The sequence below is a fragment of the Protopterus annectens genome, chromosome 5.part1 (genome assembly GCF_019279795.1).
Source record: "Protopterus annectens isolate FY-2018-M chromosome 5.part1, PAN1.0, whole genome shotgun sequence".
Lineage (NCBI taxonomy): Eukaryota > Metazoa > Chordata > Ceratodontiformes > Protopteridae > Protopterus > Protopterus annectens.
In genome coordinates this window covers 483,368,212-483,382,615 of record NC_056736.1, presented here as the reverse complement: position 1 = coordinate 483,382,615, position 14,404 = coordinate 483,368,212, and positions in this window count along the sequence as shown.

Sequence of the window (14,404 nt, the reverse complement as noted above, 5' to 3'; positions counted from 1 at the left end):
GGTGCTACTACCATGTTCAAATGAGCTGCACCTTCTTCTGCCTTTCTTCTGCTAGACCACAACCGAATAAACCTCAATAAAAAACAGACTAGGTGGGAGGACAATGCAAATGTGCAATGCCAAAGAGAATGACCTTCCTCCTAACATAACCTTATTTACCCCTCCCAGCCCCTCGCATTCCTATTCCCTGACTCAAATGCACCCTCCACCTCCCACTAACAGCCTATCTTATCCTCAATAATCATACCCTCCTTCCTTCCTTCCTACCTTCCTTCCTTCCTTCCTTCCTTCCTTCCTTCCTTCCTTCCTTTCTACCTTCCTTCCTTCCTACCTTCCTTCCTTCCTTCCTTCCTACCTTCCTTCCTTCCTTCCTACCTTCCTTCCTTCCTTCCTACCTTCCTTCCTACCTTCCTTCCTTCCTTCCTTCCTACCTTCCTACCTTCCTTCCTTCCTTCCTACCTTCCTTCCTTCCTTCCTTCCTTCCTTCCTTCCTTCTTCTTCCATCCTCCCTCCTGTCTTTACTCTCACAATTTAACTCTTTTGTACAGCAACAAACTTGCCTTGAAAGCAATCTACTGTTTTCACTGCTAGCTTTTATTAAAACCAGATACAAACAACACATCCATGAGATTGCAATCAGCTTTATTAAACTTCAATATCTTAAATAAATTAAGCAGTGTGGTTAGTGCTTGCCAACCAGCAGTAGCAGTAGTAGCATCCTCAGACTCAGTACAACCAGAACTCCTCAAGGAGAGTAACACTGCTCACTTGTCTCATAAGAACAACAAATGTCAAACCTAAATTGGGAGCAGGGGTAGAAGGACATTATGACCCTATTCCAATTTTCTGGCCTTGTAGCCTGCTCCCCCGCCCCTTTTTTTTCAGTTTCAACCATACTAACTACTCAACCTGTCCTGCAAAAATAATGACAATTGAATAGTAAAAATATTAAAAACAGCATCACTAAGGTGAACCCTGTCACTGTGGAACTGTATTCACCAAATCCCAATTCTGTAATATCACAAACCCCAACACATTACATGCCCGGGCAACCCTATGAATAAGAAACTTTGCAGTAACCTCCAATGTATTAAACTAGGTCTCTTCCTTCCACACCAACCTTGCGATTATTGCTGATAAACAATGCACTCCATTTCCTCTTTAGTATACCCCTGATATTTGCCTCCTAAATGTCACCATTTTGCTTGCTTACCTCTTCCAGAGCTGGTAACAAGTGACTCCATTTCATACCTCTTTGACTACACCACTCCACCTGCCACTGGCTACAAACTCAAATGTCGGCCTCCAGGTCTCACCTCCACTCACCTAGCTGCCCAACAAACAGAAGAGTGGCTTATTATGACTATCAATTTCTTATCTGAAAGAAGAAAAAAATAATATCTTTGTCACCTTAACAACCCCATCTACCCCACCTAATGTATCCAAATATGCCCCATAATATAATCTACCAACCTTCTCAATTACCTCCCTTCTTCCACAAAACCAAATACCTACTTATCCATAAACAATGAGTGTCATAATTCTCACCATTTATACCTTGCAGCCTTGCACTTGCAAATCTCTTCTAATCCAAATAACAAAAGTCCTAGCATCTATGCGATGCTTTATTCATCCTGATAAATAAGAACAGACCTCTTGCCATGTCATTTCCCACACCATAGGACATACTCCATACCACTCCTAGGCAACACCATTTGCCTACCATTCCCCAACTGATAAATCATTGATATTTTTAACCAAATCAACACAACCATTAGAGTAATTTTTGTATCTTCTCAATTAAACTAACTACAAATTCACTTACCCTAAATACCCCAACAAACATAAAAAATGATAAAGGAGCTCACAGTAAATAATCAAAATAAGAATGAGAAACCTTATGCAAACCTTCTAATAATGATAGCAACATAGGGTTACCCCATGGTAATGTATTATCACTCAGTGTAGGCCAAGCTTACTCCCACCTCTTCAACATCCTCAAATATCATCCAATTTTTGGCAACATCCTTCATCCTACTAAACATCAGAGCAGCACCCAATGTTGCCAAGTGGACCCTAATAGTCCTAACTGCATTAACTAACTGCCATCTTCCCACCAAATACCTCATTAATAATTTTACCAACAACACCCTTTTATACCACCACAAAGCCTTGATAAAATGCTGGAAAACTATAAGAGCCTTAGCATATGCCTTCTTAGTAGACTCAGACCATAACTGCTGTACCAGCCAAGTACCTGGCCTATACAATCTCCCACATCACCTTGGACACAAACATAAAACATACTTGAGCTCCTGGTGCCAGCTTCCCAAAACCTGGGAAACTGAAAGCAGGAAAGACTACTAGCCAAAACGTTAAAATGACCTGCAAAATGCATAGCTGGAAAAGAAAGATTTATATTCAAACAATGCAACATACTATTCTTCCCTGGTCCTTGCACCAGAAACATTACTAAAATTAGTAAAAATCCAAGGATGCAGAGAGGACCAGGACAAAGCCCAAAAAATGAATAAATACATAAACAGATGTCCAGTGAATACTGGGTGTTAAAAGACTAATGTTTTAATAAAAACGGATAAGTAAAAACTGATAAAATTGGTGAGCGCTTTTGCGGAAAACCCACTTCTTCAGGTCATATAACCAATACAACATTCAAACATTTAAATAGAATTTAACTACCAATGAAAAATTAAATATCCAGTCATGTGATGGTATTCAATGATGTAAACCCCTTTTTTTAAGTGCTGGTTTTAAAGAAACAGAATTATTAAGACCGGGACAAGCATTAGCCCTTAGATCAAAAATCCAACGTAGTTCAGCATATTCAGTTTCATTATACATGTCACCCTCATGTAAACCACAATCTACTATACTTAACACCAATAACTTAAAATAGTGTATGTCACGCTTTTCTACAACATGTTTTGCAAGAGCATTACTCTTAGCTTCCTATTGCAAATATCGTTAACATGCTCAAGAATTTTCTCCCCTAATATTTGACTAGTCTTACCAACATAGAATACCTCACATTCTACACATTTAGTCAAATAAACTATATTCTTCATACTGCAGTCTGCATAAAAACAGAATTTGATAGTCTTAGATATTCTCTGATGAAAAATAGAGGTTACAGTGCATACAAACTTGCAAGCACTACAGGATCTACATGAATATGTACCCTTACATTCAGATTGCACTATCCAGAATGGTGTTTGTCTATAGCACAAACGTTGTTTCAGTGTCTTATTGTTCCTAAATGCAAACTTAGATGAGGAACCTATTGTTTTACTCAAATCAGGGTCATTTATAAGGATGGGCCAATTTGTTTTAATAATGTCACATACAACATTAACATTACTAGAAAAAGATAACATAATTCTGCTCAAGATGTCAGTAGTCATCATCTCTGTAGGTCTGGACAACTCTACTACATTATCAGAAAAGTAGGGTTTAGCCCATGAATTCCTATGTTCTTTCACTTCCAATATTGCTTGCTCTGTATCCCCTATCTTGCAGCCTCTATCTATAAATTCAACTCTAAGGATATCTAAGGTTTTCTCAAGTGATGTTTCTTCTGTATGTAGTCTCATGACCCTTAGTATCTGATTCTTCAACACATTCCTTGGAATGTGTTTTGGACATGCTGGGTTTATGTGGAAGATTATTCTTGTTCCATGGTTTCTTGTATATCTTTGTAGATAATCTACCACACATGTTCTTATGGACCGAAACATCTAAGTAATCTTCTATTCTATAAATGATTTATCGATGATATATTTTTTGTGTGGAGGGGCCCAGCTGATCTATTGTCAGACTTTGTGGAATTTCTGCAAAACACTACATCGTTCTTAAAATTCAGTATGTATTATTCAGATACAATTATAGATTTCTTAGATGTAACTGGATCCAACTATAAATTTGTCTGAAAAGCAAACTAATTTTATTTGAAGCATGAGTTTTACCTCTTGCTAGAGGCTGTTGCACCTTACATGTATTAATGATTTCCATGGGCTGACTAAGATCAGAGAACATCTTTTCAACAGAGATCTGGGAAGAAAACTCCATTTAACAAAAATAATATAATTTCATCAGAAATCACAAATCCAAATTAAATGTAAAACTGGCAAACAGGAAATATATTAAAATATAAAACGCACACACACACACACACACACACACACACACATATATGTGTGTGTGTGTGTGTGTGTGTGTGTGTGTGTGTGTGTGTGTGTGTGTGTGTGTGTGTATGTATGTATGTATGTATATATATATATATATATATATATATATATATATATATATATATATATATATTTATTTATTTATATACACATATTTATATAAGCAGTTTATGACTGGTTTCAGATTAAATTATAATGAAGATACATACATTAAGCAGGTATCAAAGAGAAAGTGCAGTTTTATTAGTACTGTATTAGAAATTATATTTTATAATAGAGGTTTAGTTACTAAGAAAGTAAGAGATGAATATTTATAGTTATTTCAGATTTTAAAATGGACTGCTGCTTTGGTAAGGCCTGTAGGATCATCCGTTGCTTCTGTGCAATAAGAATCGTATTCAGTGTCTGTAATAACTGTAGAACATGAAATTGTTAATTTCTAAATATTAACAAGCTGTGATGTTGGTAGTAAAATGTATTTACATTTTACTCTGTACTTTTATGGTTCTCTGTAACCGATCTATGGTTCCTTTTTCTTGCTGTTCAGGTTGTGATGTTCCTGTTATACCTTATATTTATCCTAACAAATAACTGCATTATGTCAGTTTAGAGTTTAATATATGAACATATTTTAGATGTCTTTATGGCCAGGGGGGTATTGGACAAATAATCTGAATGGAAAAAAGGGGCACTTTTTCCTGGCCCTAGCTTCAAAAAGTATTTCTAGAGATTAGTACTATTTCAGAAGTACAGCATCTTTTGTTAAGACATTGAGTAAGACTGTAGTAGATTCATTGTTGATTTTTTTTTTTTAATCTGGGCTGCCATATATTTCTAAAATATGCATAGTTCAATATTTCAAATACTGCATCTGGAAGTGATGATAGCAAATAGATCATTCTGGAGCAATGGTCTTAAAAAGAACTTTTCAGGTGAGACAGAAGAATAGCATTTTATAATATGAGCTCATGATCTATAATGATCTATTGATCCATCTATCATTTTATCTGTCTCTCTTTCTTTATATCTAATAATCTATCTAGCCATCTATCTGTCTATGTATCTATTTATCTGTCTCTCTTTTAATCTGTTTGTCTGTCCATCAGTGTATTGCTCTATAATAATATTTAAGTATTTATTTATACATTTGACCATGTGTGTATGTGCGTGTGTGTGTGTGTGTGTGTGTGTGTGTGTGTGTGTGTGTGTGTGTGTGTGTGTGTGTGTGTATGTGTGTGTGTGTGTGTGTGTGTGTGTGTGTGTGTGTGTGTGTGTGTTCCTAATAGACAGAATGCAATTATGATCAAAGTCATGGCATTTATTATTGGACATTTATTGTATAAAGAAAGTATGTTAGAAATGAGAAGCACATATAGAAAACAAAGGTGCAAAAGCAAACATAGTCAATAAAAATCTGGTTTGTGTACTTACCTTATAGTGATGAGAAATGGAAGGATTTATGTTTGGACTTACCTGGTGAGAAAAAGAGGAAATAAGGTCACATGGCGAATAGTTAGCAAGACTTTCTACTGATGCTTAATGATAGGAGTCAACAATATGCAGTCTGTGATTATGATTATATGGTGATTTATACACTTCAATATCTATCTGTCTGTCTGTCTATCTATCCACAATTAATGCCACACACAGAATGCCTTAGTTAATGTAAAAATGACATCAAAATTACCTTTAATTAATATATAAGACTGGGTTAGGGACACAGCTAGTGCACGGACTTGGTTTGCATACACCCAAACACTACCACTAAGCAAGACAAAAGAACAGGTATGCACACACACACACACATGCACACACACACACACACACACACACACACACACACACACACACACACACACACACACACACACACACACACACACGCATGCAAACGCACACACGCACACACACACACACACACACACACACACACACACACACACACACACACACACACACACACACACACACACACACACACACACACACACACACACACACACACACACACACATACACACACACACCTACATGCATACATACACACATACACACACAATACAAGTAACTGGAGTAAAATATCTGAGCAGTTGTCAGATCTTCGGTGCTAGAAGTACCAGCAGGGGTTCCAGCTTTTACAGCAATGATTTTTATAATTTTTATTGAACCTTTAGCACAAAATGTGACATAATCTTCAGTGTAAAAAATTCCAGTAATATCTAAGTACCTAGACCTTTAGATGATTACGTTTTGGTGAGTTATTAAATCTTACTGAGATACATTTGGATTTTCTAATCTGACTAAATCTGATTATCAGCAGGCAATCAAATTAATAGTGGAAAAGCAGCTCATTTAAGATAATAAAATGAACTATAATTTCATGCTGCAATAACTTTCTTTTTCCAGCTGCAAACCCACTCATATAAAAGTTTATTTAGAGACTTTTTCTGTCTATCTTGGAAATGATGACTACTAAATGTAATAGGTAATTTTGCACATAAAACAAACAGCTGCAATCATTTCTGCATTACTTCTGCTTCTTCAGTTTTCCAACAGTATTTTACTATGCTCATTCCCCTGAAATAGATAGAATGACATAAGAATTTAATTTCAAAAGATTTTTCTGACTGCAATGTTTTCATAAATTCTGTTCTTTAAGATTGTTGGTGGTCATTTTAGCCCTCCACTTCAGTTTTCTGCAGCCAGGTAGACATTAAAGCCTGTGCCAATCCATCTTTCAGGGAAATGAAATGTGATTTATCAGTGGTATGACCCTGGTATCACAAACATAGGTTCATAAGTTCATAGGCAGTTACTAGGCTATCGGCCCTAGGGGCCTATACAAGCCCAGCCAGAAAGGTACCCTGGCTTTTGCCACCCAAGAAAATTATTTTCCTGTGCCTCTATCGAGCAGAGCCACAGAGGGGATCCCCAGGGTGAATTTCCTATTTCCCATCCAGTCATCAAGACTTTTCTTGAAGATTACTAATGAGGAGCTTTGTTTGATAAAGATAGGTAGTTTATTCCAGAGTATGGGAAGTCTCTGAGACAGGAATCTATCCCTCTGGCATGTTCTGTTTATTGTGGCGACAAGGTTTAAGTCCCTAGAGAGTGTTGCTCGGAGGGATTGGGATTTCTTTAAGTGGAACATGTTCAACAGCTCTGGGTTTGACATAGCTTTGTATGTTAGGCAGAGATCCCCTCTGAGTAGGTGATATGCGATGGAGTAAAGCTGGAGTTTTTTGAGACAGTCTGCGTAGGCATCTGTTTGAGTCTGGTAATCCTCTTTGCAAGGTATTTCTGTGGCCTTTCCAGTTGTTGTAGATGTCTTGTGAGGTAGATACTAAAAGGGGCATTGTACTCTATAATGGTTCTAATGAGTAATGAGTAGAGGGGAACAATGACCTATTTTTTCTGGATGAGAAACCTTTTGTGATGAGGTGTGCCATGTAGAAGGATTTCCTGACTACTGTGGTGATGTGATTATCAAAGGAGAGACTACAGTCCACCTGTATCCCAAGGTCTCTTATCACACTTTCGGTGTTAAGTATACTACTGCCTATGTTGTCATTCATGGGTACAGGGTTTTTACCAAAGGGTATGACAATGCACTTTTTGGCATTGAGCTTGAGACCATGGCTTTGACACCAGGCATCTGTCTCAGTGAGGCCCTTTTGTAGGATGTCCACATCATTAGGAGTTTCGATTATGACTCCTAGTTTGCAGTCATCTGCAAACTTCATTAGCCAAAGACCTTCTGTGTTAGCCTGTACTTCAGAGAAGTAGATACCAAACAGGAGAAGACCCAGGACTGAACCCGTTGGTACTCCACTTGTCACTGGTCTGAAGTCTGATTTGGAGTCTGCTACTTTCACAGTGTGGGTTCTGTCAGTGAGCCAGTTGGCAACCCATCTTGTGACATAGGGATTTATACCTAGTTTAGTGAGTTTATCTATAATTCCAGAGTGGGGGATGGTGTCGAAAGCCTTGGCAAGATCTAGATAGGCTGTGTGAACAACCTTACTCTTGTCTATGGATTTGGTGACTGCTTCAAAAAAGTCTATCAGGTTTAGGAGACATGATCTGCCTTTTACAAACCCGAACTGGGCGGGGTCCAGAGTTTGGAGATTACCAATGTCTTTGTTTATAAGATCCATGATGATACGTTCCATGGCCTTGCAGACCAGGATCATCAGGCTAATGGGGCGGTAGTTCCCAGGGTCTGCTGTGGCTCCCCTCTTGTAGAGTGGGATAACCATTGCTGTGGGCCATTCAGCAGGCACAAAGCCTGAGGTGAGGGTATGATTGAACATGGTACTTAGGTGGGGTGCCAGTTCGTTCTGTAGTTCATGTAGAATGCAGCCTGGGATGTTGTCTGGTCCCATGGTACTGTGTTCTTGGCTTTGGAGAGTGTGGTTTTTACCTGTGCATCTGAGATTACAGGAAATTTGCATTGTTCCAGTATAGAGATGGGCTCTTTAGGGGGTGAGAGGGGGTAAAGTTAGCACTGAACCTATCTGCCAGGATGTTGGCAATATCAGTTGGGTCTGTATATTTAGTGCCATTGTGCTGTAACTCAGAGCAGATCTGAGTGTTGCCATTGAGATTCTTGACATAGCTATAGAATGCTTTGTGATTGTCTTTAGAATCAGTGGTGATTTTGTTTTTGTAACTAGCTTTGGAGGATTTTATCAGGGATCACAGCTTCTTACTGAGGCTGACCAGGGAGCTCCTCCACTCGTGGGACTTTACTCTCTTTTGCAACAGTTTCTTCCTTCTGTTGTACAGTTTGTTTATGGCAGGGGACCACCAGATTGGCTTCCTTTTTTAGAGGATAGCGTCTTGGTTCTGTTTGGGGTAGCACGAACCATGCACTCATGTAAGTGCTTATAAAGTGCAGTTGTGTAGGACTGAGTAGTCATAACTGTATTGTCCATCTGCATGGGTGCCATGAAGTTCACCACTTCTGTCTTATGAAGCATGAAGTTGGCTTTGGACACATTTTTTACCATGGTTTCCTTAATGGGGGGTGGAGGCAGGATGTGGATATCTAGGGTAATTAGCTTATGGTTGGATCGGACCAATGAGGCATTGACTTCAGGTGTGGAACACTGGTCATTCATGTTGGTAATGACTAGATCTAGGATATTGTTGCCCCTGGTGGGGGTGTGGATAAGTTGATCCAGGGCATTGGAGTTTATGAATTCCAGAAAGCATTGAGCAAAGGAGTTGGTACATGAGTAGTTTTCCCATTTAATGGTAGAGTAGTTGAAATCGGCCATTATTAGTGTGTGGTTGAACCCTAATATTTTCCAGTACATCAAGAAAAGAGGAGTGGGAATCCTGGGGCATGGTGGGTGATCTGTAGCAAGCTACAATTTGGATTGCAGTTTTGCCCAGAGTTAGTTGCACTTGGATAACCTCGGCTGCATTATGCTGAGCAGCTAGCCTGGAGGTGTGGAAATCCTTAATAAATATGGACACACCTCCGCCTTTGGTGTTCTGGTCCAGGTTACATGGCTGAAAAGTGTGGTATGAGTTATAGTCTGGTAGTGCAGAAGTGCTCCCTGGAGCCTTGAACCAGGTCTCAGTCACTGCACAGATATTGATGTTCTCCATTTTAAGGAGATTTTAACATTACAACAGAAGTTATATGTTTTATTGTGTTGTGGTCTTCTAGTTTGCCTGATGATGATGATTATCAATTTTGTGCATCTGACTATCATGGATATAACATTTGAGTTCAAATAATCAGACAATACTTAAAACTTAATAAAACAACAAAAAAGTGGAAGCAGGCTGGTAAAAAAACGGCACAGACTATTTATTAACTCTAAGAGCTTTCAGCCAAGCAGATGCTCAGCCTTCCTCAGACATAAAACTATTACCACAGCTCTCTATTTATATGAACAAAGCACCTTATTTAGTAATTAATTAATTATCCAATCACAGTAATAGATCAAAAAAATATATATATGAAAATATAAGAAAAATATATAAAAATACTACATTGTAACCATTCTCAAAGAGGAAAAGGTAAAATATGTAAAAATCACACCATTTCACAATCATTCTTTCGAATGCAAAAACCTATAAATATAACATATTAATTTCCTAAAAAACTAGTCATAAAATAAACCATATTAATTAACATAAACCAAATGGATTACAAACAAATAAATATGGTACAACTGCTTCAAGGTTTTAACTTACAAACACTACTATTTAAAAGAGGGGACATCTCACTATACATTAATACAGATATTTGTAATATATCTAAGCATGAGTTAGATTTTATTTCATTTCTTAATGAATGAATCTCAGATTTGTAAAGATTCCTAGGATTTTCTATAGAACTTCAACAAGATTGAGTTCAATTTGGATGTTGTGTTTTTAGAAGGAGGCATTAGTACTCATGAGAGGGTGAGTTAGTGATGAAGTGACTGATTTTATTTTCAATAGTCACTTCTGTGGAGCAGTTTTTTTTTTTTCTTAGAGATTCTTAGAGATTGTTGCTATTTTAGGTTGGCCAAATTCAAGCTGGACAAGAATGACTCCTTTGCCAAAAGCTGCCCTGGCTGGGATAGATAGTTAGGTTAAGATCTTTGTTTTCCTTGGTGTGCCACAAAGAGTAGTAGTATTGAGGGACTGATAATTTTTCATTTTTTTTTGGGGGGGTCCTATTATCATGCTTTTTGTTTTGTTTTTTTTACTCAAATAATTTTATAAATTTATTCAAAATACAATAATAATAAACTTTTACATTTCAAGCAAGAATAAATTATAATTAACTATTTACAAAATGTACAAATGGCCTCAAACCAAATATGAAAAAAGGAAAATCAATCTGATATACACAAACAGAGTTTACACATTGTTAGAATAGGTTGTTATACTTCTTCTCCACTTTAAGTTGGTGAAATTGTGTCTGTTTTAAGTGTCTCAATAAGGGAGAGAACTTTCTCACAAGGATTATTAATCCATTTCTTAGGAAAGATTCTCATTTCCTTGACTCTTATTTCCAACAGCGCTACAACTTTTAATGGGGTTAGAAAATCATCAAGAGTTGGAATGGAGGAGGAGTTCCATTTTCTTGTGATGCATTTCTTAGTAACTGCCATTGTAGTCCAAAGAAGATAAAGGTCTTTGTTTTTTCGTAACAATAGTTTCATTTATATTCAGAAGAATTAATGACTTTGACAAAATAGAATCTGTAAAAATGGCTTGTAGAAATTCACCAATTTCTTCCCAAAATTTCTTAATGTGAGTACATTCATACATAATATGAGACCAATCAGCCTTACATTTTGAAGAACATCTCCAACATGTTGTATCATTAGAATTGTTGAATCTAGCAATTTTGTTGGGTGTATAGAAAGCTCTATGCAGAAACTTCCATGAAAAAAAATTCCAAACTTGCATATTGGTGGTTAATTTAATAGAATATAAAAGACTAGTTTTATTCTCATTTGTTAACAATAAAGGATGTTCTTTAGTAATAAAATTCCAAAACTTCTTATTAGAATTGCCTTTGCAATTAATAATGATTTTATATAATTTTGAAGTTAAATTTGTCCAATTAGAATCTTTATATAGTACTTCATGTAAAAAAAATATGAGTTTAGGTATGGATTTAAAGGAAGAGTTGTCTATTGTTCTGTATAGATGATGTGCATATAGAAGTAGACTGCTATGAGCTAACCAATCTGAATTTGATAAATCAAATGTATTAACTGATGTACATCCTTGACGATCAAGTTTCTCATATATTGGTAACAGCATATACATTTTTTTGTTTTCCATGTTTTAAGAGTAGTTATATGAATGTTATTGAATTAATGTTTTTTTGTGATTTTAAAGGGAATTAATAACTGTAACTATAATTTAATATCAATATTATTATATACAGAATTCCTGAATGTGTTGTAAATATAATTTATATAATTTAGATTGGTGGGTTTAGTAGAATTATATTGCAAATTAATACAGATATGCCAGAGTTTATTATTTTGTTCATTTAGTTGTAAGTTTTTTTGTTAATTTATTTTCATTTTGGAATATAGCAGTATGTAAAGTTTTCCATGCAGAAGAGAATTTTGGATCAAACCAATGTATAACCGTTTTGAAAATGGAAGCTTTAATATAAGATTCTAAGTCAGGAAAATGAATCCCTCCCATTTCCCAAGGTCTAATATGATTTAAGAAAGCGATTCTATTTCTTTTTGGGTACCAAAGAAAATGTATAAAAATTTTATTTATTTCTTTTAAAAGATTCTTACTGGGAATTATAGGACCAGTTTGATCATCACTTATGACATGAATCAGTGATTTTTTGATTCTATTAACCAATATAGACATAAGAATTTTATAATAATTATTAAGCAGTGAGATTGGTCTATATGAACTGCATACATTCTTATTTTCCTTTAAAATAGGGGTGATCAATGACTATCTCCATGAAGGTGGAATTGTGCCCTGTGAATATGCTTCCTTTAGTGCGTTTTGCATAATTGCTATAGCAGATGTTGGAAATAGTTTGTAAATTTCAATAATGATTCCATCTATACCTGGAGTCTTATTATTTTTTACTTTCTTTAATTTTTTTCATTAATTTCTTTGAGAGTAATTTCCTTTTTGAATATCTATGATTAAGCTTTCTGGTATTTTGTTTAATTTAAAAGAATCCAAGCCTAAGTCCAAGTTATTATGATATGAATCATTATTTTTGTAGTGTTCTGTAAAATGATATTTAAAGGCTTCTAAGATGTCACTTAAATCTGAGACTTTTTGATTGTTTTCCCCTTCATGAATTATATTTGTGATATTATTTTCAGTGGAGTGTCTTTTTAATCTCATTGCTTAGTTGTGCATATATTTTGAGAAAACAGAGAAAGAATTTAATTTTAATTTTTGTAAAGCCAAATTGGTTTTGTGAGTTAGGATATCATTGTATTTTTTATTTAATTCCCCAATTTCTTTTTTTTTAGCAACTGGATCTTTCAAATCCTTAGAGTTGATTTCTATGATTTGTTTTTGAATATTAACTAACTCTGATTCCCATTCCTTTGTTTTGTTATTAAACCAAGTAATAATTTTGCCATATAGATATGCCTTTAGGCAATCCCATAAAATAACTATATGTATGTCACTAGTATAATTTGTATCTAAGAAATATTGTATTTCAGAGTCCAACCATGGTTTGAACTGTTTTAATTTAGTGATATAGGCCAAAATTCTTTTTGTGAATGTCAATCTCTTAAAATCTGTTTGAAATTCAAGAATGAAGGAATTGTGATCAGATAAGGGGCAAGGGATTATAGAAAAATAAGATATTTTCATTTTTAAATCTTGGGATACAAAAATTGTATCAATTCGTGCTTGGGTATTGAATCTGTGATCACTATGAGAAAATATTAATGAATTATCTTTCTTAAGACTAAATGAGTCTAATAATTGCAAATTATCTACCCATTTTTTAAGAGTTTTCCCTGTAGAAGTAATATGAAAAGGTATTTTATTAGTAGTCTCCAAACTATCTAAAGTACAGTTAAAATCCCCTCCCAAAATTAAATTACCCTTAGAAGTTTTATTGATGAGATCTATATGCTTTTTAACTGTTCCTACTCCTATATCAGGGAACCAATATAAATTCACCAAAGTCCAGATTCTGTTACTAAATCTTATTATTACAATTGATGGAAGACCATCTTTATCTTCATAGTTATAAATAACTTGAGGATTAGTGACATTTTTCCTCCATAATATTAAGACTACTCTGTTGTTTTTTTACTATATGACAAATTAGATAACCTTAGATATTCATTTGGATTCCATGTAAAGTTATCATTACCTTTAAATTGGGTTTCCTGCAAAAATACCACAAAGCAAACAACATTGGAGACATAGGACATCCCTGTGTGGTACCATTAGTAATTTCAATAGCTTCTGATGTAAATGGGCCTAATTTTACATAGGCCAGATTGTTTTTATAAATATTTTTTATTAAAGTAATGAATTGTTTAGGGAACTCATAAATTTGTAGAATTTAAAAAGATAGTTCTAATTTAATGAATCAAAAGCTGTTTCGATGTCTAACAAAACTATTAGGGCCTCCTGTTTGTCTCTGTTTAAAATGTCTACAAATGAAGTTTGGCAACAAACTAAGTTGTAATGGGACATCTTCATGGGGGGTTAGGTTA